Source organism: Anthonomus grandis, chromosome 14 (assembly GCF_022605725.1).
Source record: "Anthonomus grandis grandis chromosome 14, icAntGran1.3, whole genome shotgun sequence".
NCBI classification, from domain to species: domain Eukaryota; kingdom Metazoa; phylum Arthropoda; class Insecta; order Coleoptera; family Curculionidae; genus Anthonomus; species Anthonomus grandis.
The window spans coordinates 2,106,014-2,131,100 of NC_065559.1; the positions used below are offsets into that span (position 1 = coordinate 2,106,014).

Here is a 25,087-nt window from a genome sequence, read left to right on the forward strand (position 1 = left end):
AATTTTGTCATTGCAACATCTTGTGGTACAATATTGGACTTCGAAATATACCAGGGTTCCTTGACGCCATTGCCAGATAAACAACTTGGTTTAGAGCCATCAGTTATTCTTCCTTGCCACCTGAAAGCTTTATTTTTTTTGACCGATATTTTTTCACAATACCATTATTTGAAAAATTAAAAGAATTAAAAATGGAAGGAACGGGAACCATTATGACAAACAGAGTAAAATGATGCTACTATCAAAAGAGGCGAGGCAGAAGTGCACGTAAAAAATGATACGAAAGTATGTTTGACAAAATGGAAAGATAACAAATCAGGCGTCATGGCATCTACGGCTTTTGGAATAGAACCAGTAAAAACTGTTCAGGGATGGGATAAAAACACAAAAAACATATAGAAGTATCCTGTCCAAATGCAATTAAAGTTTATAATGAAAAGATGGGCGAAGTTGATATTTGTGATGAAATGACTGAGGCTTATCGAACATACTTTAAAACCCGAAAATGGACATTTAAAACCATTCTACACTTATATGACATAACTGGATGAAATATCGAAATGACTGTAAAAAAAATGGATATAGCTCAAAGCGAATCTTAGATTTTTTGCAGTTTCGACTAGCATTAGGAAAATGTATGGTTTGTGAAACAAAAAAAAGAAATCTAAACTATGAACACGCTCAAACGGATGAAAATGAAGATTTAATAAGATATACACCTCTACCTTGTGAAGATAAAATATTCGATGGGTTTGATCATTGGCCAGTACATGAGGATCAAAAAAATCCCAACACTTGTCGCCTGGAATCCTGTCAAAGTAGATCAAGAATCAAATGTATTAAGTGTAATGTTTACAAAAAAACCAAAATCGCTTCAAAACATTTCATGTTAAGTAAACATTTAACAAAACACTTTCAATATATTTTTCGTTTTTTTCACATTTGTGCCGGTATCATTTTGACTCCTATCCAACACAATCGTCAGAGTCCCTAAAATCTTATCAAATGTGATTTTTTTTTCCGAAAAAAATTAGGATCTCTATTGAGGTCATAATAAGCATTGGTGTAAAGTTTTGTCTCAAAATTCTAAAAAAATAGACTCGGGAGCATAAGGGGTATATGTTACAACCCTCAATACTTTTTTAAACAAGCTATTTTCCACAAGAAACTCATAAGAAAATAAATCGAGAAACATAAATATCGAAGGATGCAACCTTACCGCAAAAACACCCCCATTTGCCTTTTTTACAGCAATTTTCCGCTGCTTTTTCACATATTGAACGCACGCAGGAAACGCTTAAGGACGAATATGAATATTTTCCTGCTCCCTTTTCCGGTTTTCAGGTTTTCCCACGCGGAAACCCCCTTTGCGTTTTAATGCTCCCAAGACGCAAAATTTCAAGAAGAATATCCAGAAATCCATACGGTTTTCGGATATAAATAAAATTTTTCAATTTTAGCATTATGCTACCTATATCCATTTAAGTTATGCACCATATCAAAGATTAGTATAACATAATAAGCAAATATATTAATTTTTATCCTATTAAGCTCCTGTAAATAGCAAACAAAATATAAAGACAATAAAACAGCTCTATTATGGCGAGATTATGAGCTTTTAGTGCCAATATTGACCCTCGGAGGCTGATATATAACGGCCAATTCAACGATCCTTTTATAGACCATTAATTGCTGTGGATCATTGTCGGTTCCAAAGAATGATAAATGGAATTTTAATCTATATTTATTGTGTGTGAGTTTTTTTTAAATAATTTTGGCACTATAAAGAGTCAAATTTATCACGATTTTGGAGTCCAAAAATTTATCATTTTCCAGATTAAAACGTGACGTAATAATTTATTTCGTCCAGGCAGTCTAAGATATCCAGATTCAGATATTTAGATTAATTTATATAGTGCCTGGTTATGATTTAATTATGAACATTGTGATTCGAAAATCAATAAGTCAACTATTATGATTCGGACAAATCAGATAATACCAAAGTTTTTCTTGAAAATTGCATGGTTTCTGAGAAAACTAAGGAAAACTAGAGCCAATAGATACTCCTAGTCTTTTGTGTATAAAGATGTCATTTGCCTTGTTTTGTGAGTATAAAAAATTAACGAGGGCCGTAACGCATATCAAATGAAAGGAAATTAAATTCCCTTTAAAAAGTGTTTTATGAGTTTTTTTCAGAAAATCTATAGTTTTTCAGTAAATGGGAAAAAACTGAATCAATACGTACCCCTAGTTCTTTTTGCATAACAATATTATTTGTCTTGTATCTAGTTGTGATGCATATCAAATTATAGGGAAATAAATTCTCTTTTAAAAAGTCTTAAGAGCTTTTCTTTAAAATTTCATAGTTTTTGAAATAATTGTGAAAAACCGAACTAATAGGTAGCCCTAATAGTATTTTTACATAAAGATGTCATCTGCCTTGTTTTTTGAATATAAAAAATCATAGAGGGTTGTCATGGAGTAATTTATTTATGTCTTCCAGAAAATTGATTTTTTTTATTTCAGGAATTTTACATAATGGTTAAGAATTCTGGGGCACGGTTTTTATTTAGGTTTTTTTTGGAGGAAAATTGTTGGTTTTTAAACTTTCACTATTTAAATAAAAAAATTGGGTATTTTCGATTTTTTCAAATATTCCAGGGATTCAAAATATTTTTTTTGAAATATTTTCCACAATTTGATAAGGTAATTGTTTCTTATTATAGAAATTTAACGTAATTTTTGGATGTTTCAGGGAGTTTAATTATTTTTTTTAAGAAAAAACTAGAAGCAATAGGTAACCCTAGTTTTTTGCATAAAGATGTCATTTGCTTTATTTCTTGAGTAATAAACAGGATTGAGAGTTGTAACATATATCAAATAAAAGAAAATTAAATTTGCTTCAAAAAGTTTTTTATAAGTTCTTTTCTGAAAATCCATAGTTTTTCAGTAAATGAGAAAAAACTGAATCATAACGTACCCCTAGTTCTTTTTGCATAACAATATTATTTGTCTTGTATCTAGTTGTAGTGCATATCAAATTATAGGGAATTTAATTCTTCTTAAAAAAGTCCTAAGAGTTTTTCTTTGAAATTGCATAGTTTTTTAGAAAACTGGGAAAAATTAACCAATAGGAACCCCCAGTTTTCTTGCATACAAATGTCATTTGCCTTGTTTTTTGAGTATAAAAAAGTATTGAGGTTTGTACTATATATCAAATAAAAGGAAATAAAATTCCTTTCAAGAAGTGTCTCATGAGTTTTGTATTGAAAATCCATAGTTTTTGAGTAAATAGGGAAAAACTGAACTAATACGTACCCCTAGTTCTTTTGCATGAAAATATTATTTGCCTTGTTTCTAGTTGAAATTTATATCAAATTATAGGGCATTGAACTTTGTTTAAAAAAGTCTTATAAGTTTTCCTTGAAAACTGTATAGTTTTTGAGAAAACTAGAAAAAACCGAGCCAATAGACCTAGACTTTAAGTGTAATTAAAAAAAGTTCTTTCCACTGTCTTTGGATATAAATGGCAAATTTTTAAATGCTAATTCTTCGAAAACTACTTAACCGACCTATTATTGCATGTTACCCATTAAAATTATTGAATTTTTTAGGTTAATTTAAAAATATAATAATATATAAGGTGTTCCATTTAAAATCAAGAAATGACCATTTCATGGGTGTTCTTCCTTTTTTTTTTCTAGTCTAGTAGGCATTAAACATTCAACACTGAGGAGATCTTAAGACATAAAAAATATCCCAAAAAACCTGGAAACCACGAAAAATTAATCATCACTTCAACATGTTCGGTATAAAACGAAAAACTCAATTCTCACACGAGCGAAGGAAAATATTACTTTCGCCCTTTAAATTATATTGAAAGTCCAGATTATCCAGACACTAGAAAAGAAACTATTGTACGTAATTTTCTCCTAAAACAATGATAGAAAAAACTCGAATCGATATTGAAAAGCTTTTCACTCGTAATTTTTCATTTTCGGACCTTTTTAACAATCAAATCCCCCTTGTCCTTTTTATCCCTACTGAAATTTTAAGGGATTTATTGCAAACCTTTCCTGCACCCTTTTTATACGTGGGATTGTATTTTAAAATACATAAAAGGGATGAAAATAGAGGTCGTGTTTGTCTTAGCCAGAAAGTACTAACTTAATCGTCTATATTTTCAAGAACTGTTGCATTAGAAATATATTTAATTAAAATGTATGTTTCGCTTTAAATAGTCATCATCATCATCATCAGACATGCCAAAAAAAATTACTGCTTGTAAAAATATATAAATTGAAAATTATTACAGATAGTAATCGTTATATAGACATACTTGGAAAGGGAATTCTTCAATTAATATGATAATAATTATTTATTCTAAGGAGTCTCAAAATTGACGTGGGAATTATTTACCATTGAAACCGTTAAGTAATTTTTTATTCTATTCCAGGCATTTTAAGTAAATACTTGCATATTCCAGGTTTCTTAAGTAATCTTCTATTTGACGGTAATTACTTGACAAGTCATGAAAATTAGAAAAGCAAGCTAAAGTAAACCTTTTATATCCTGAAATAAAGAGTTTCACAATAATCTCCTTCAATTTTAATTAAAAACAACTTTCCTCATTATCCACCGAACACTCTGTATATTCAGCCCTTGAAGGGTCTCAAAGGTGACAATAACACTTACTTCTCACACCCTTATGAGCCGAAAAAGAGAAAAGGGAAGTTGATTATTGTTTTTCTGCCCCTATTACACCCCGATATGTAACACGCGTGAACAAGAAATTTGAGCCACAAACATGTTTTTACTGTTACCAAATCCGATCGTTTATTTTGGCTCGCAAGATGTTACGTAATGAGTGGGAAAATTGATCAGCGTGAAAACGAAGCGGAAGTTTCCCATTTTTCGACGTGAATAAGTCCCGGTTTTAAGTGCCTATTGAAATATTCACTAACTTTTACCTAAATGAAAGTTCAATTTATTACTCCCTAAATGTTTTAAAAGGGAAGGACTGGAGAATGAACCGTTAAAATTGTATTATCAAGATAAATAATTTACCGTACAGAGATTTACCGTAATTTTCAAAAAGCTTGTTCAAAAGCCTGGAATAAAAGTTTCCTTAAATAACTGGAAGGAATAAATAAGAAAAAGGACAGATTCAACCATCTGGAAAATAATTTAGAAAATTCCTTCAAGAACCTGGAATAAAAAATACATTTAAATACCTCAAACTAGAAAAGGTTCAGGACAATGCTTTTATAAATAGGTCAAGGAAAAAATTTGGAAAAACGTGAAAAATAACATTTGGAATAAATAAGGAATTTAAATACCTGTAATGAAATTAAACATTACTTTGAAATAAATTAGTTAAAATAATTGAAATTACAGGCATAAGGTTACTTGAAAAGCCCGGGATATGCAAGAAATTATTTGAATTTTCTGAAACATGTAAAAACAATTAAAAAATATTTAAAATTCTTCACTCTAATCCAAGTTTCATTAAAATCGGCCAAGAATTGAGGAAGTTATGGCAATTTTGGTGTTGGATCCAAAAAAACATCATATTTTTGCCTATAGCTTGGAAACTTTCAAGATTTTCAAAAAAAGTGTGAAGTAACTTTTTGTTTTATTGTTAACATTCTTCACTCTAATCTAAATTTCATTAAAATCGGCTAAGAATTGAGGAAGTAATGGCAATTTTGGGGTTGGATCCAAAAAAAAATCATATTTTTGCCTATAGCTTGGAAACTTTCAAGTTTTTCGAAAAAAGTGCAAAATAACTTTTTGTTTTATTTTTCAAATTCTTCACTCTAATTTAAGTTTCATTAAAATCGGCCAAGAATTGAGGAAGTTATGGCAATTTTGGTGTTGGATCCAAAAAAAACATCATATTTTTGCCTATAGCTTGGAAACTTTCAAAAAACTTGACATCAAAATAAAAAATTATTAACCGTTTTCAGTAGTAAATAATTTCCACATAAATTTTAACATTTGTTAGGATAATCATTTATTGAATTATTAATTTAAGTGTAAACGACCAAAATTTTATAAATAAGACACGAGTGCTCACAACAAATATATATTCCAGACTACCGGGCTTTTTCTTTCTAAAATACATTCTACCAGATCTAAAGTTTGTCCAAACAGTTGGATAACAGATGTGGCTAGATTCCCACCATAGTTCGAAGGCTCATTAGTATTCTTATCACGTCCCAGCCTAGGGTTGCTTTTAGCACCATGTGGTCTCATTTTGGGCCCGGTACTTTTCCGTAGATTACATAAGAATTCTCTGTCTGCGTCTGTCTGTATTTTGAGCATTTATTAACTGTAATAATTTTAGATTTATATGGCAATACACTTAAAATTTTCTTTATTATGTCTGATGAGGATATTTACAGCAGTGTCTTAAAAAAAATGGATGATTATTTAAGCATCTGGTAATTTCCTGCTAAAGGTCTACAAACGACCCCAATTTTCTCCCCTTTGATTTTATATCAAAGAATACACGCTTTGATTGTTAAAAAGATTTGTAAGTAAACAATTTTCACTTGTAGAAAAGCTTGTCAACATCGTATCGAATTTTTTCTGTCACTGTTTTTGAGAAAAAAAAAAGAAAAATTGAGTTTAATAGTTTTTTTCCTAATATCTGGAGAACCTGGACTTTGATTTTTGGTAAATTGAATGTCTTGTGATTCACAGGTATTTTCTAACATTTTTTTATGTCTTGAAATGTCCTGAAGATTAAGTGGAGGCATACTAAAAAGTCTTAGGAATTACGGAAAATAATTTCATAATGTGGAAACCTCTATAGCAAGAGTTGGGTCGCTTTTTTCTGGTTTTCTCAAAAAGTATGTAATTTACAAGAAAATCTCATAAGACTTTTTTAAAGAGAATTTGAATGCCCTGTAATTTAATATGCACTATAACTAGAAATACAGCAAATAATATTTTGATGCAAAAAAACTAGGGGTACGTACTGGTACAGTTTTTCCCCATTTACTCAGAAAATATGCAATTTCTGAAAAAAACTCATAAGACACTCTTTCAAGAGAATTTAATTTCCTTTCATTTGATATGAGTTACAACCCTCAATAATTTTTTATACTCAAGAAACAAGGCAAATAGATATCTTTATGCAAACGGTCTAAGGGTCCCTATTGATTCAGTGTTTTTCAGTATTCTCAAAAACTATGCAATTTACAAGAAAAATTCATAAGATATTCTTAAAGATTAATTTGATATGCACTACAACCCTCAATACTTTTGTATACTCAAGAAATAAGGCAATTGACACCTTTATATAAAAAGACTAGGGGTATCTATTGCTTTTAGTTTTTTCAAGTTTTCTCAAAAAATTATGCAATTTACAAGAAAAACTCATAAGACTTTTTTAAAGAGAATTTAATTCCTTGTAATTTGATATGCATTATAATTAGAAACAAAGCAAGTAATGTTTTTATACAATAGAACTAGGGGTATGTATTGGTTTAGTTTTTCGCCATTTACCGTAAACCGGGGTTACTTTGTCATCTTTTGAACACACTTTTACTTGTAACTCCGGTATCTTCGTAATTTGGGAGGCCAAAAATTATGAGTATACCGTAAAACTTTATATTTTCAGAAAAAAACTCATTCACACTTTTCAAGAGAATTTGATTTCCTTTTATTTGATATGCATAACAAGCTTCAATCATTTTTAACACTTAATAAACAAGGCAAATGACATCCTAATGCAAAAAGTTTCGGGGTAACTAGACTATTGGTTCAGTTTTCTCAAAAACTATGCAACTTATATTAATTATTATGAAAACATAAAAACTGTATTAGATCATTAAAAGGAATAAAAATAAATGCATATTAGTTATATGACTGAATAACATAAAACTATTTTAATAAATAAAAAGTAAGATTCAAATGCATAAAATAAAATTGAACATTACTTTAAAATAGGATAGTTAAAATATCTATCAAATTTTAAAGAAAATTTAATTTTTTCCATGTTTTCCAGGAATTTTAGATACTCTGGTTCTTTTCCAGAATTTTGGACATTTAAAATATTTTTTTTTATCAAAATTTTGTCATCAAAAAATCACACATTTTAAGTATTCAATAAAGGATGTGCAATAGCTTTTCATACTTTATCCGAATATATTTTTTTATTTATTTTTCAAAGTCTGTTAAATATTTGACGATATTATTGATATTTTTTACTATGTTTCCTAGGAACTTCAAATAAATTTATATATTCTCCATGCTTTAATTTTTTAGTTCTTTCAAGCATTTTACATATCTTTTTATATTTTCCAAGGATATGAAATAGTTTTCTATAATTTCCAAAATTTTGGAGTCTCATTGAATATTTGAATACACACAACAAATTTTACTTCAAAATTTATTGGCGTATTTTTCCATCTTATCCAGAGATTTTTATTTTGTTTTTGGATTATTTCACAGAATTATTATATTGTCCAGGAAGTTTTAGTATTTTTTCCTAAGTTTTTAAAATCTTTTTAAATATATTTTTTTTTAAGCTTTTGGCAATATTTATTAGATCTTCCAAAGACACGCGATATTTCTTTATGTTTTCTAATTATTTGATATTATTTTTTCAAAAATATTAAACAATTTTCCATGAGTAATTATAATAATAATCTTTATTTATCAAAAAAAAATTATATAAATGAATTAAACATAAATTCTTAATCGTGTTTCCGTCGCATTCCTTTCCATATGTGTGTTACTGATTCAACGTAGTTTTTTTATGTCGGTTAAGTGTGTTACTTTCTTTTAAACCTGAACCTTTGCTTTGATACATTTTCGATGCTAAACATATTTTTAAAGCTATTTGCTAAGTAAAGGTTATTATCATATAATTTTTTTGTCCTGTCGAATATTGAATGTCCTTGCCCAAGTTTGTCCAATATTTGCCCAATTCGGTACAATAATTCCGAAATAAATAAACCGAAAAACACCGAACAATTCGTCATTCAAAAGCACAATGAAAGCAATTAATTTTCGCCCTTAAACGTGAATTTACCTCGAGGGTCAGTCACGACGACCCTTAAGCTGATGCGTGTTTCCTCGCAGTTACTACATACAATTCAAACTAATAATTTCGGGAAAAAAATAATTAATATCCTTATCTTGAGACAGTATTCTAAAAAAAGGTTTAAAATTTAATTAAATATTGAAGATCCGAACGCGTTCCGCGAAACTAATTTATCTCTGTTTAATTTCATTAAGTAGAAAAGTTGTAATTTAGTCCCTTTTGGTTGGTTAAAAGATTTTCATTAATTAATGAATGAAAGAAATTGAATTGCTCCACTTTCTACGTTTGAACTGTTCGAACGAGTAAATACACCTGGCACCGAGAACTCCCTTGTTTGACACTTTTCGCACACACACAATTCAAGTCGTAGAAAACTGGGTCAGGAGTAAAGTAAACTGGGCTAAAGTAAACCTAAATAATAAAAAAAATCACAGCCAACGTACAGTTTTTGGGAGAAACTATTATTCTAACCTCATTGGATTTTTTTTGACACTATTAAAGTGGCTAAGAGAAAATGCTTGAAATTCGAAAATTGACCACTGCAATGGAAAATGCCATTTTTTTACACCTTGAAATACTTTGGTTACAGACTCATTGACATACTGGCTTTCATAGAGTAGAAGGTAGTGAAATATGTTTGTTTAAATGGCTATAACTTTTAACAAAATTATACGATTTTGCTGAATTTGGGTTGTTTAAAAAAGTACTTTTAAACATCGTATCCAGTGGTTTTTAACGCGAAGGTTTTTGACAGCAGACTCGAAAAGTATATTAAATTTACTTAAACCGTAGTCGGATATCTTTTGTACTTTTCATAATTATTATCAAAATAAGAACTTTTAACGTTTAATACGGGTATGTCACTTGGCATTAATAATTATTGGGTTTTCTGAATAATTATTAAGCGAACTTTTTATCGATCTTTATAATAATCACAGAGCCTTTACTATAAACACCGACTATATTTTTCAAAAACTACTAAAATTTTATGCAACTTTTTAACAATTTTTTTATTATATTCTGCATTTTGAGAAAATAATAAATTTAAGTTTGGCGTTTAATAAGTGAATTTATATTATAATATCTGTCTAATATTTTTCCCCATGTTTTATACAAACGCATTTTTCTCTCCATTTTATATAAATTCTACGTCAGATATTAGAAAAAACATCCATTTTAGAGCATTTTTTATATATTCCAGGAATTATAAATATTTCATCCCGTTTTCCAGGATTTTGACATCTTCCAGAAATTTAAAAAAAAAATTAAATACTTCCAGGCTCTTGGAAATAATTTCTTAATTCTTTGGACGTCATTGTTTTCAAATAGTAGTAAGATAAAATAGCGCCAATTTATCCGAGAAAATAATAACGGAAAATTAACCATATTTGAAGCTTATTTTAGGCCATAAAAATGGTTTTTTATCAAGTCATATGTATGTATGCAGGCCTTTTATATAAATACCAATAATTATTTTCAAAAATTACTTCCCTAAAACAGTATCATAAATGATCGATGGCCTTGATTCGAGAACAGTTGGCACGCGTCAACCGTCCATAGGCTACCTCGCCGTTCCACTTTTGTTATGTGCAAGAAAAGGACGGAATTATATGAGGGAGCGTCATAGTAGCGAAACGTCCGAACTGGTCTCTAATTCTTTTGTTACGTTTTGTATTATTTTTATATTTTTTAAAAAAGGATTCTGTATTTTCGAACCGAAGAAAGGGAAGGTATTTAATATGATATTTTATGTTTTATAAGTATTGAAAATTTTTATTTTTGAGAGTTTCCAGGAGTTGGAAATAAACTTCTTCCACGAAATTACCGAATTCTTACGTTCAAAAATTAGAAACAAAATCTATTATTCCAGGAGCTGGAATAAATTTTTCTATTTTTCCAGACTTTAAGGGTCGTTTTTTATGTCTTTGTGTTTCTATTGATATCTAGACTTACCTCAAATAATTATAATTAAATTAGGATTACTCAAGCTAAATAAACATTTATAGATGCATATTTTTGATTGCACTTCAACTATAAATATCGGATAAAATATCCGCATGATATATGTTGAGGAATTTAATATTATGTTTATGTTTTATTCACATTAACAAGAAGGTTTATTACATGTTAATAATAGGAAATTATTATTTCATAAAAGTTAAACGTTTAAGTACGGTATATTGTATACTATTTAAAGATGTTTAAAAAATGGGTTTCATTTTTTTAAATTGCAGATGTGTCTTTTGCATCAGGAGGCATTTTTTGACGTACAAAGAAAAAAATAAATTTTTACCAATGGCGTCCAGAAGGGATTTATTGTAAATATTATTTAATAAAAAAAATTCAAACACGTTAATGCATTTCCTATTTTTTTCTAGATTTCTATATTTACGTATATAAAAAGTATATCATATGCCACATAGTAGCATATATGTGATATCGGGGTCATTTTACGATATATTTGAGGGGTAGTGATCGAGTTTAAAAACGAGATATGTAAATCCCGTGTCAATTTTTTTAAATGCCGAAATTTTCTCCCTTGTGTAAAGTAAATCGTATATGATATTCTATAATTTAATTATTATACTTTGACCACATTTGGTTTATAAATATACCAATACTTTTAATTTAAAAACCATATTTTTGAACTTAGATAATCAGAAGTTGTCTTGAACTAAAAAAAAAACTGAAATTTCACACATTTTCACATTTTACTCGAGAACCTTAGGGTTATGTGAAAAAAGTATAGATACGAAAACTATTGATTTTTTTATCGCCTATAATTTTCTTAAATAACATTTTTTTCTCAGACAATTAATTTTTGCAAAAAAATTGTTTTTTCCTAACCCTAACCTTTAGGGAAGTTATGTGGGGAACTTACCAGTAAGAAATTGTTTTCCAAAATAATATGCATGAATAACATCTGGTCTCGCAGTTAATACCTAATCTAATAACACAATTTATTTATTTAAATTTGATATAATTATATGTATGTATATTAATAAATATTTCATACAAAAACAATGCTATTAGATTGGATATTATGAACCAAAAACGTTGATTTTTCAAAATAATTTCTTACTGGGTAAATGTTTGGGGTGGGTGGGGGGGGTAACGGTTTTGTTGATGAAAAACAATATTTTTTGCACAAAATATTCAATATTTAATTTAATAACACCGTTTATTTAAATTTGATATAATTTTATGTATAAATATTTAGTATAAAAACAGCCTTAATTAGATTAGATAATATGGACAAAAAACGGAGACTTTTCAGAAGAATTTTATCAAATATTTGAGGTGTAATAATCGAGTTTAAAAACTAGATATGTAAATCTCAAGTCAATTTTTTTAAATGCTGAAATTTACTCCCTTGTGTAAACAGAATCGTATATCAATTACATATATAATAATAATAATAATAATAATAATAACGTTTATTAATCCACATGTACATATGTTTACAAAGCTGTAAAAAAAACACAAAATAACAAAGTTAACAAAAAATAATAGACAAAATGAATGCGGATTAAAAGGCATAATTTCAGCTTCTCAACGCAGTATAAAGTAGAATAATTTATCCAAAAAAAGTATCTAATAGTAAGTACCCGAAGAAAAATAAATAAGTAGTGCACAAAAATCGAGGAAACACATTTAAAACATTTTTACATAAATAAAATGAAAAAGAGAATATACAAAAATAAAAACCTATAACAAATCCAAAATTCATATTTTTATATTTTAATAATACTCTGGAGCTTAGATTTCATGCATTTTCGGAAGCCGTTTGTCGTTAGCGAAAGATCAGTAATATATAAAAATTTCTTTTCGATGTCGTGGAATGTCAGTTTAATAAATATACGATTGATAAATATACCAAAACCAAAAATTTACTAAAAAATCGTTGAGTAAATATATATTTAAGAATAATATTATATGATGTGTTGCTTGGGTATGATGTTTAAATAAAACAATCTTATTATTATAAAAACCTCAGAATTTTTGTTAATTTCATGTAATTTGAATTAGTCCATTAGCTATAATTCTGTTATTTCTATACAATTACATTAATTTGCAAAATTAGAATTAAATTCATGTCAATCGTGTCAGATAGCTACGATCCACACGGCGTTTCACTACCCAATTAAATCATTTGCTAGGGATTTGTGTAAAGCCTTTGATAATGTCAAGGTACTTCATGCGCAACATAACGTCACTTGTATTAAGACATTTGCCGCCTTTCAATCTTTGGTATACAATATATATATATATATCTGTTATAACATTACCCTTGAATCCTTTTGGGTGTACGTGAAAAACCTCACGGTTTTCCCTTCCTCTTTCTACTCCCAATTTCCGTATTCATTTTCACGGACAGGTAAAATAAGAAAATGAGAAATTTAAGAGGGCCGTTTTTCCGCTTGCAAACGCTCTCCCAAGATCATCGTGTGAAAACTAAAGGTTTGGTTTCTTTTAAACGGATTGAATCCCGATTGAATTGCTCAATAAATTCTACGGGTTTATCTTTGGGTAGACTTTGTTTAATCTCCTTATGCAACTAGAAATGGATATTAGAAATAGTTGGTAATAAATGCTTTTAACCTTTAAACCCTTTTTAGATTTGGTAAATAGGGTCAAAAAGCTTCAGTGAATTTTTTATTACAAATATTTAAGAGGTAATTCATATGAACATGTACACACTAGGAGAGCCAAAAAATGCATATAATAATTTGTCTTAATCCATATAACTAGGTACTTTATAGTCTACGCATATAAATGAATATAATACTCAAGAATCTATCGGCGGTAGTAGCAAAATATCGACCTTTGATTGATGGTATTCCTTTAGAATATACCACTATTAATAAACTGTCGATGGTATTATAAGAGATCTCGGTAAAGTAATTAAATCCATTTCGGTTGGAAATTGCCGAAACGTGACCCCTTTGACGCACAGTTGCTGCAATAACAATTACTTGGGTGGTTATTGTATGTTTTATTTATATATATCTTTATATGTTTCTTTTTTATTGGTGTTAATTTTGAAAAAAATCGTTTAATTAGTTCCATAAATTTCTAAAATAAAAAGAATTACCTTGAATATGTGTACAATGAATTTAAGTAACCTAAATTTAAAAAGTATATATTTTGAAAAGTATGATAGATATATAAACGTGGTATGACAGTTTTTTATACCTTGTAAAAGGCACTCTTATGATAAATCGCGTCTCTATTTTATGTTAGTCAAAAGTTATCTGGAAAAATGTTCAGTCGACACGTTGAACTGACTTCACCTAAATTTCAAAAATTCATATTGGAACAATTCTTTTCTTCATGAATATCCATTATACTTTAAAATTTCTGGAAAATATCAAAAATTCCGTGCATTCAAAATATTTCAAAACACTAAAAAACAATGAATAAAATCAATAATTCAAATAAAGGACTTAAAAGAACAATGTTGAATGTGTAACACACTTATGGATGATTGTTTAAACATTATATTTGAAATTAAAAAATTAAATTACAATCATGCAACTCAGCTTATTTCTTTGTGTGAAACTTTCGATTTGAAGCAGCTTATAACCGAGCATACTCGTATGACCAACAACACTAGTGCAATTATAGATCTTATTTTTACAAATCATGTTGGCATTTTGAAATTTGGCATAATAAACTCTACATTTTCTGACCATTTTGGCGTTTTTTGTGAATTTAATGTCACGGAGTCTATTGTACAACCGCACATTGTATCTTATAGATCCTTAAAAGATATAAACTTAAACAACTTTCAAGAGGATTTGAAGGCTGTTCCAATTCATTTAATATATGAATTCGAATCCATAGATGATAGGATACATTTTTTAAACAAACTCAAATTGTTCGACAAGCATGCTCCTATTAAAACTATAGTTGTTCGAAAAAAAAAGATTCTCCGTGGTTGACAGATAATATTAAACTATTGCAAAAATTAAGAAATAAGGCATTAAAGGATTTTAAAACAACTAAACTGCCAGCTAAATGGAATTATTACAAACAGCTTAGAAACTATACAACAACAGCGATTAGAGCGGAAAAAAGGGCTTTTTATGGTAGGAAAAATTGAGAATTGTACATACAAGGACAAATGGCATGAACTAAGAAAAATATTGCCTTTAAACCAGAAGCAAATTCCTAAATTTTTTGTAAATACCAACAATTTTAATTCATATTTTATAGATAGTACAAGAATGACAAATATTGATAATTGTGATGAGTTAATTAATTTTTATGATCAGAATGCATTACCAACCTTAAATAAGTTTTCTTTTCATCCCATTGATTATAATACTATTTTTGCAATTATATTACGTATTAAGTCTAAAGCATTCGGGGTGGATAATCTTAATAATGCGTTAATTCAACTATGCTGTCCTTTTATTATAACCCTTTATTTTACATATTGTTAACGAGTGTATTAATAAAAACTTCTTTCCCAAATGCTGGAAAGAAGCCTTTGTGTTGCCATTGCCGAAAGTGCATAATCCAATAGATTTTAGTCGATTTAGGTCTATCAGTATTTTACCAACGTTTTCAAAAATTCTCGAACGCATTCTAGACTCTCAAATTCGTAGTTTTCTTAATAATAATGATACTTTACCACCTAAGCAATCTGGATTTAGAACAAATTATAGTTGTACTTCGGCTATGGCGGACGTTATTGATGACGTAATTCGGGCTAGGGATGATGGTAAGATTTAGTCTTTGTCTTTGTTTTATTATATTGGTTTTTCTGATGCTGCTATTAATTTAATTGCCTCTTATTTAAATAATCGGATTCAGCGTGTTAAAATAGATAACGAAATATCTGATCCTTTGGAAGTTAAAAGTGGTGTGCCTCAGGGTAGTATTTTAGGACCCTTGTTTTTTATCATATACACGTCTAGATTTTTAAGAGGAGATTTTAAAATGGTTGAGTTTAAAATTAATCAGGATTTACAAGCTATTTGTGATGTTTCTTCAAAGCATTTATTAAAATTAAATCCTTCGAATTCATCTATAATATTCATAAGGTAAATCGAACTAATGTAAATAATATTTTAAATGGTTTAAACATTAAATTGGGGGACGAAAGAATTCCAGTTGTTGACAAATGTAAGAGTTTGGGCCTTATAGTGGATAATAATATTCGTTTTAAACATCACGTGTCTAATATTCTTAAAAAGGCATATCTTGCTTTAAAATTAATTTATTTGCATAGACACTATTTAAGTAAAGATATTAAGAAGCTTTTATGTGATTCATTGGTCCTTTCACAATGTAATTACTGTGATGTACTGTATGGCTGGTGTCTTGATTATGAGGATAGGGGTAGACTGCAAAAGCTCCAAAACTCTTGCATTCGACTAATATTTGGCATTCGCAGGAGAAACCGCATTTCCCATAAACTGCACGAACTTGGATGGCTTAATATGCATAATCGAAGAATTGCTCATTCTTTAACATTTTTTTAAATAAAATTTTAATATATCGTAGTCCGCCCTATCTCTATCAAAAAATAACTTTCAGAAATGATGTACACCATTTAAATTTAAGAAGAAATACTATTCTCATTCCGAGACATAAAACACAGTTATTTAAACGATCATTTTATTACAATTTTGCTTATCAAATAAATTCTTTGAATTTGGATCCGGACCGATTATCAATTTGTTGTAATACTTTTCGTAATAGGATGATTGTACATCTAATGAATCAGCAGGGTATATAATTTAAGTTCTTCTTTTTTAACTTTTTGAATGGTAGTTTTCTTGAGTAATTTATTACAATTTTTGGTATTGGGATCATTTTATTTATTTATTTATTGTCTGTAATAATTTTTCAATTTTTTGTTATTTAACAAAAAATGTAATCTGTTTTTTGGGTATCTGCAATGTATATTATTTTGCTTGAAGCTGTATTTAATCAGTTATTAGTTAAGCGTGACTGTTAATGAGCGTTACTGAAATTACCATTTTTTTTTAATGAAGTGTGGGACCACAATGTTAAAGACCAGAATCTGCCATGGCAGAATTGTGAATTTGTAGGCCTTTTATTTGCGTAAATTTATTACTAGATTTTGTAAACTTTTTTTGTTTCTTCTATGCAAATAAAAAATATTTATTATTATTATTATTATTATATTAAAAAATAAATACTTTTATTATTAATTTATTTTGAAATATATTTTATTACAAAAATTAATTAAATCAAAGTCAAGATTTAGGAGAAAAAGAAACATGTTCATTATTATTTCTTAAATAAAGTGGTACGCACCGTTTCAATTATTTATTGTATTATGTATTTGTATTTAAATAATTATGCAATGTTTATTATTTATAATTCAAATTGCAATATATGTTATATGTTTTTTTTCATGTAAATATTAATTTTAATAAATATATGTTGATTTCATTGAGATATGAAAATTGAAGAAAAATGTATATGGGTTTCATTTTTATTAAAAATTTACCGGTAATATAAAGAAAATGCAAATGTTAAAATATCGGTCCTTATTTAGGAACATTAAGAAAAAACATACTAAAAAATATTAATCAGTAGAATGTGTAATGCTTGAGAACAATTTTTTTATGTAAATAATAATTTAATTAAATACATATTTAGATTCAAAAATTAATTAAAATAAGGGAAATTTCTTGGAAATAATTATTTTTATTGAAAATTTACATTAAATATAAAAATCATATAGAGGCAAAAAAAGTTCCTTAATAATAGTTTAATAAATATTTAATATCCAAAAATATCGGATTTTTTCTTATAAATATTAATTACATTTAAAGTAACAATAATAGTAATAATGCAAAGCTTAGATTTAGGAAAAAATTATTCAAAAATATATATTCTCTATTAATTTAATTAAAAATATGTTTATTATCGAAAATATAGAATATTATAAAATACGTCTAAAATTAATTTTTAGTATCATTTTTTTTTTTTAATTTGGGACACAAGATTGTGTCTTATTTGTATAATATATTTTTATTTATTTGAATTATTAGATTATATTACTTAATAATTTTTATTCACTTAATAATAAAAATATATTTTTTCCCTATTAATATAATTAAAAATATTAATTAATTAAATATTTTATGTACGAATTGTTGTTTTCATGCAGATATTAATTAAATTAAAAATATGTTAAACATCAAGAATTAAATAAAATAAGAAAAATATTTTTGCATAAATGTTTATTTTAAATTGTCTTAAAATTAATCTATAAATAACTTTCAATTAAAAATTAATTAAAAATATGTCCAATGTGCAAAATATGTGTTTTATTAAAATAAAGGTTCAAATTTAAGAAAAATTAACTTTTCATTTTATTAAAATTAAAATGTTACTTAATAAGATTAATTTTTTTAGGTCAAAATGAATTTAATTTGAAATAGTTTCAGTTCAGTCGAAAATTAATTAAAATAAGGCAGTTTTTTTGGGTTTAACTGATGTTGCACTAAAATATAAAAAAATACAGATCCTTAAATATTGATCTAGATTAAGAAAACTTATTAAAAAATATTCTTTCATTATTAATTTAATTTAAAATTTTAAATTTTAAAATACTTATTTTTGTGTAAATATTAATTTAATTAAAAATAGGTTCAGTATCGAATATTAATTAAAACAGAGGTAATTTATTAGGATTTAATTTTTGATTAAAATTAATTTGAAATAATAAAAAGAAATATACTTTTAATGTGAATTCAATTTAAAAAAAAATTAATTAATTAAATATTTATATCTGAAACTTAATGTGTGAGTCCATATATTTTGGAAAATAATAAAAAATATACTATAATTAAAAATATGTTGAATATAAATTAAATTGAATTAAAATAAAGGTTTATATTTTATAAAATTATTACAAATATCTTTTAATTATTTATTTAATTTAAAATATTAATATTAATAGAATATTGAATGATTGAATTTTTTTTCATATAAATATTAATTTAATTAGCATTAGTCTTAATTTCAAAATATGTTTTTAATAATATGAATAATAATATTTAATTAGCAAAAAGGCAACATAGTTTTAATTAACATCAATTAATAATAAAAATATATATTTTTTTGTTTCTAAAGCTCGACTCTTACTCTAAATAATTTTTTATATTAAATATAATTTTAATTAAATTTTCGTACATTAAATATTTTAAATTAAATTGAATTTCCTAAATCTGGTCTAGTATTTTAAAATATGGATTTCTTTTAAAATTTTCGGTATATTTTAATTAAAAATTGAGCCTAAAAAGATTTCGTTAATTTTAATTATTAAAAGATTTAATTTTTTGTAAATATTAACTTAATTAAAAATATATCGGAAATTAATTAATAAAAATATTTACCTCCATTATTAATTCCAGTTTTAAATTAATTTTCTTTCATTAAAATAATAATTTAATTAAAAATACGATTGGCATATAAAAGGGAATACAATTCTTAAATTATTTGTCCAGATTTAAGAACAAAATATTAAAAAAAATACATTTTTACTGTTAATTCAATTAATTAAAAACATATTTAAAAAAAATACAAGGGGTATAAACCATGTTACATATTTTAAAACTAACAATACGACGTTTCGTCTTTTATTTATCATCATCAACCCATGACTCAAAAAACCACAAATACAATTTTAATTTACCCTTATATCAACTAGGTAATAATAAAAAAAACGTTAATTTTCCACTAATTCATAACTTACCTTTATATCAACTATCAATAAAAAATGTTCAGTTTCAACTACAAATTAAAACACACAAAAACTTCCCCAAAAAAAAATATATAATTTTTTTTTCAAATTTAAATTAACCACCAAATTTCCATGCTATCAATGATACGTAAGATTCTTCTTCACCCCCCCACCCCTTCCATTATTCAGGACCGCATGGAAAAACGCTCGTTTCCCACTCGCTACTCGACGGAAACTGTTTTTCGGGAAAACTCCTCCTGCTGCTGCTGCTGCTGCTGCCGATAATCTGCGTGAACCCCGTCAGTTTCCTTCTACTCCTGATCATATCGTTCTCCTTCTTTATCGCATTGTTTGCCGTCCCAGTTTAACGTAATTGAGGTAAAAAAAAAGGACGAAAATCACTGGGAGTGAAAAATGGAAGAGAGGGTAAACGTAGCCTGTTGCCTTAGGATTACCTCGTGTTCTTTGTCTAACCAGAGTGAACTGAATGATTTTTTCGAGTTTTTTTTTTTGTTAGTAAATAAGATAAGAGGGATGATTTATGGTTTGAAGTGGCATTTTCTGAAAAGAGGGTTTAAAGGGATGTTAAACTCAATTTTCGAAATAATCAAGATTTATGACTGGCAACATAATTTGTGTTCGGCTCTTTAATTTGATTAGTTTTCCACGATTTAACACTGGATCTTTAATTAATATTTTATTAAGTTATTAAGCCACCCTAAATTTGTGCTATATAAAGTTATTTATGTATTCTGTGGAATTCAAGATTGAAATGAGAAACGACTAGAAAAAGTGAGAAAAACCCTATTGACACTAATCCTAATATTCTCAATGTCCATCTGATTATACTTGAAGCATTGGTACTTCTGAACCAATTATGTTCTAACAAAAAATGCCTGGAAGAGAACATATTAGTTTGCTTAATAAGAGCAAAATTTCCTTTCCAGAAATTTTTAAATGAACAAAATCGGTTAAAAAACAAGGAAGTTATAGGCAGTTTTGTCTGCTGGAAACTTGGGTCCTTGCACAGTTGACTTTTACTATACAAATTTATGTAACTTTAGTAATTCTGGACCGATTAAGATCGAACAAAAAAACGTCTGGAAGAGAAATTGTTAGTCTAATTAATAAGAGCAAAATTTCCTTTCCAAAAATCTTTAAATGATCAAAATCGATTAAAGGACAAGAAAGTTACAGTCATTTTTGTCTCCTAGACACTTGGGTCCTTGCATAGTCGATTTTTACTGTACAAATTTATGTAACCTTAGTAATTCTTACCGATTAAGATCAAACAAAAAACATCTGGAAGAGGAATTATTAATATACTTAATGAGAGCAAAATTTCCTTTCCAGAAATCTTAAAATGATCAAAATTGGTTAAAAAACAAGGAAGTTATAGTCATTTTTGTCTCCTGGACGTTTTGGTCCTTGCATAGTTGACTTTTTTAAGCAACTATACTTGAAGCATTGATACTTCTGGACCGATTGAGTTCTAACAAAAAACGCCTGGAAGAGAAATTATTATTTTACTAATGAGAGCAAAATTTCCTTTCCAGAAATCTTTAAATAATCAAAATCGGTTAAAAAACAAGGAAGTTATAGTCATTTTTGTCTCCTGGACACTTGGGTCCTTGCATAGTTGACTTTTACTATACAAATGTATGTAACTTTAGTAATTCTGGACCGATTAAGATCAAACAAAAAACGTCTAAAAGAGAAATTATTAGTCTACTTAATGAGAGAAAAAATTCCTTTCCAGAAATCTTTAAATGATCAAAATCGGTTAAAAAATAAGAAAATTATACTCATTTTTGTCTCCTGGACACTTGGGTCCTTGCATAGTCGATTTTTACTGTACAAATTTATGTAACTTTAGTAATTCTAGACCGATTTAGATCAAACAAAAAACATCTGGAAGAGGAATTATTAATGTACTTAATGAGAGCAAAATTTCATTTTCAGAAATCTTCAAATGATCAAAATCGATTAAAGGACAAGAAAGTTACAGTCATTTTTGTTTCCTGGACACTTGGGTCCTTGCATAGTTGACTTTTACTATACAAATTTATGTAACTTTAGTAATTCTGGACCGATTAAGATCAAACAAAAAACGTCTGGAAGAGAAATTATTAGTCTACTTAATAAGAGAAAAAAATCCTCTCCAGAAATCTTGAAATGATCAAAATCGGATAAAAAACAAAAAAGTTAGAGTCATTTGTGTTATAAAAGAAGTTTATTAAATTTGGTCAATTATTTATTAAGTGCTCGATACAAGAATAAAGGTTTTGCTTAAAACGAAGTCTGAGAACATTTTCTAGAATTTCACATGTTATCATTTGACCCTCATTTACGATCCTTTAACATCTTTCAGGATTTCCAATTGGGTGGTGTAACCTTTAGGTTTTAAACGCCCTTATAAAGAAAAATCAAGTGGTGTTAAATCAGGCGGCCTAGCTGGCCATTCCATATGGCCTAGTTTCTAATTGGGTGGTGTAATCTTTAGTTTTTAAACGCCCCCAGAAAAAAAACAAGTGTTGTTAAATCAGGCGAGCTAGCTGGCCATTCCATAAGGGTTTCCCCTCCTCCTTCCAATTGAACGATCAGGAAATATTTCATCAAGTATAATCTGCTACACGTAAAAGACTTATCTAAAGAAATATTATTTAATATTTTAAACTGTTTAAATAAATGCTCATTTTATAAAAAAGGGAAATAGGTATACAGGAATTAGGTGAAAAGTAATATAAAAAAGAAATTATACACAACTTTCAGGATTTTACTTTGAAGTTGTGAATTCGTTGTCAGGCAAGTTTTTCCTTTTTTAGAAATGTCAAATTTTAACAGATGGTTAATTTTTTTCTTATGGAATATCCTATATATGACCTCATAGTTAAAAAGCGCCGAATTTTCTGATTTTAATTATATATAGTTCAGCTACTTTTAATTAAACCGTTTTGGAAATATTGGGGTGTAAATTTAAAAAAAAATAAATATTGAAGAACTCGGTAGGCGTTGCATAATTATTTTTTGATATTTACTATACTGTTTTCTAACAAATAATTCTATTATTAATTATATTTATCAAAATCATAGACAAATTGTAATTAATAGGATACAAGATTATATATATTGTTATAATAGTGATTATGAGTTTTATTTTAAAAATTTACTAATAAAAAAAATAATTAAATAATAAGAATAATTTTTGTCTAAAATACTTATAATTTTTAAAATTAAATTACTTAAAAAGAAAAAAAAATTGAGAATATTAATTATGTCCAGGAGACAAAAATAACTATAACTTCCTTGTTTTTCAGCCGATTTTCATTATTTCAATTTTCCTGAAAAGAATATTTTTCTTTTTTCAAAGAAAAAAAAATTTTCTCTTCCAGGCATTTTTTGTTTGATCATAATCCGTTCAGAATTACTAAAGTTACATAAATTTGTCAACTATGCAAAGATCAAAGTGTCCAGGAGACAAAAATGACTATAACTTCTTTGTTTTTTAACCGATTTTGACCATTTTAAGATTTCTGGAAAGGAAATTTTGCTCTCATTAAGTAGACTGATATTTTTTCTTCCAGGCGTTTTTTGTTAGAACTCAATCGGTCCAGAAGTACCAATGCTTCAAGAATTTTTACTTAAAAAAAGTCAACTATGCAAGGACCAAAGTGCCCAGGAGACAAAAATTACTATAACTTCCTTGTTTTTTAACCGATTTTGATCATTCCAAGATTTCTAGAAAGGAAATTTTACTCCTATTAAGTAGACTATAATTTCTCTTACAGGCGTCTTTTGTTAGAACTTAATCGGTCCAGAAGTACCAATGCTTCAAGAATATTTACTTAAAAAAGTCAACTATGCAAGGACCAAAGTGCCCAGAACACAAAAATGACTATAACTTCCTTATTTTATAACCGATTTTGATCATTTCAAGATTTCTGGAAAGAAAATTTTACTCTCATTAAGTGGACTGTATTTTCTCCTCCAAGCGTTTTTTGTTCGACCCTAATCGCTCCAGAAATACCACCCACATATCCAAGAGATAAAAGCGATATAACTTTCCAAGTGATTATCACCATTTAAACTTCCTTGACAAGACAAATATTACAGTCTCGACTAAAAAAAATCCCTTTTTTTCCCACTTTTAAATAGGGGTTGAAAAACAGCAGCTTCCTCATACAAACCATCAAATATGATCATAATTTGCCTTTTTTTAATAAACTTAAGATTCTATTTGCCAAAAAAAAATTATAAGAAATAACCGTTAAAAGCAACATTCAAAAATTATAAATACAGATCAAACGAACCTTCAATCATCTAAAGCGAAACATTTGGGCACGAATTTTGTTATTTTATAAAACAAAACCGGTTTAAAAATATCAGAAGTGCAAAAATATCGTCACGTTTAGATATAGGCCAGATAATATAGTTTTGATGTGGCATACACGTGGATCTCAATTTTATTTATTTATTTATTTTTACTGTGATTTTGTTTATTTAAGCACTATTGTATTTACGATACAGGCGGGCCTTATTAATTATTTTTATGGTTTAAATCAACTATTTGCAAAATAATTAACCCAAAAGGAGGGTTTTTGGTTAAAAAAAAAACATAAAAAATTACTCCCTTATTTTGTGAAAAAGAATTAATAGTACAACGTATTTTTTGCGTGTATATTTTATATTAAGTAATATGTACCCTTAAAACATTATGCCTGTTATAATAAATTATACAAATAGATATCTATGCTATCAAGCGATTAAACATTATTTGCCAATTAACCGATATGATAATATTAGGGATTCTAGGGATCGATCGATTTTCTTCAAATTGTGAATTTAAACTAAATAAGTATAAACACTTCTTGAAGATAGAAAATTACGTTAATTATAATTTTATTAATTTGAATATAAAGTTTTTTTTTATTTTTTTTTTGTGATCACACAAGGACGGACTTACTAGTGCGTCTGAGAGATGCGTATTTTTTTCAAATATTAATATTTTTTGATGAAATTATTCCGAGGAAATTATAGTCATTTTTATCCCCTCGAAGTTTTTAGTCAAACATCATTTTACCATGTAACCCAAACATAGCAACAATATCATATCTAATTCATTCGTTGTAACATGCCATATTCAGCCCTGAAGTTGGCCTAAATAAGAGCCGAAATCTGCTGCGATTCCTCTTCATATCAAATGCGTTATATAAAAAAAACATTTAAACGTTATATTAAGAAACTTTTATTCAAAAAATCACACAAAAAAAATGCACTTAATGCAAATCACTAAA

The 25,087-nt window shown here is 27.5% G+C and overlaps 1 protein-coding gene across 2 annotated transcripts in view; it reads right to left on the reverse strand.

Annotated features, from left to right (window-relative positions):
- LOC126744688 (soluble guanylate cyclase 88E) overlaps positions 1–20,031 on the reverse strand; it is a 58,130-nt gene extending 38,099 nt beyond the window's left edge. For both annotated transcript variants that reach the window (XM_050452202.1, XM_050452201.1), the window contains exon 1: positions 19,806–20,031. The gene's annotated coding sequence lies outside the window, so the exon portion shown is untranslated. The remainder of the gene's footprint in view (positions 1–19,805) is intronic.
- Positions 20,032–25,087: the final 5,056 nt, after the last annotated feature.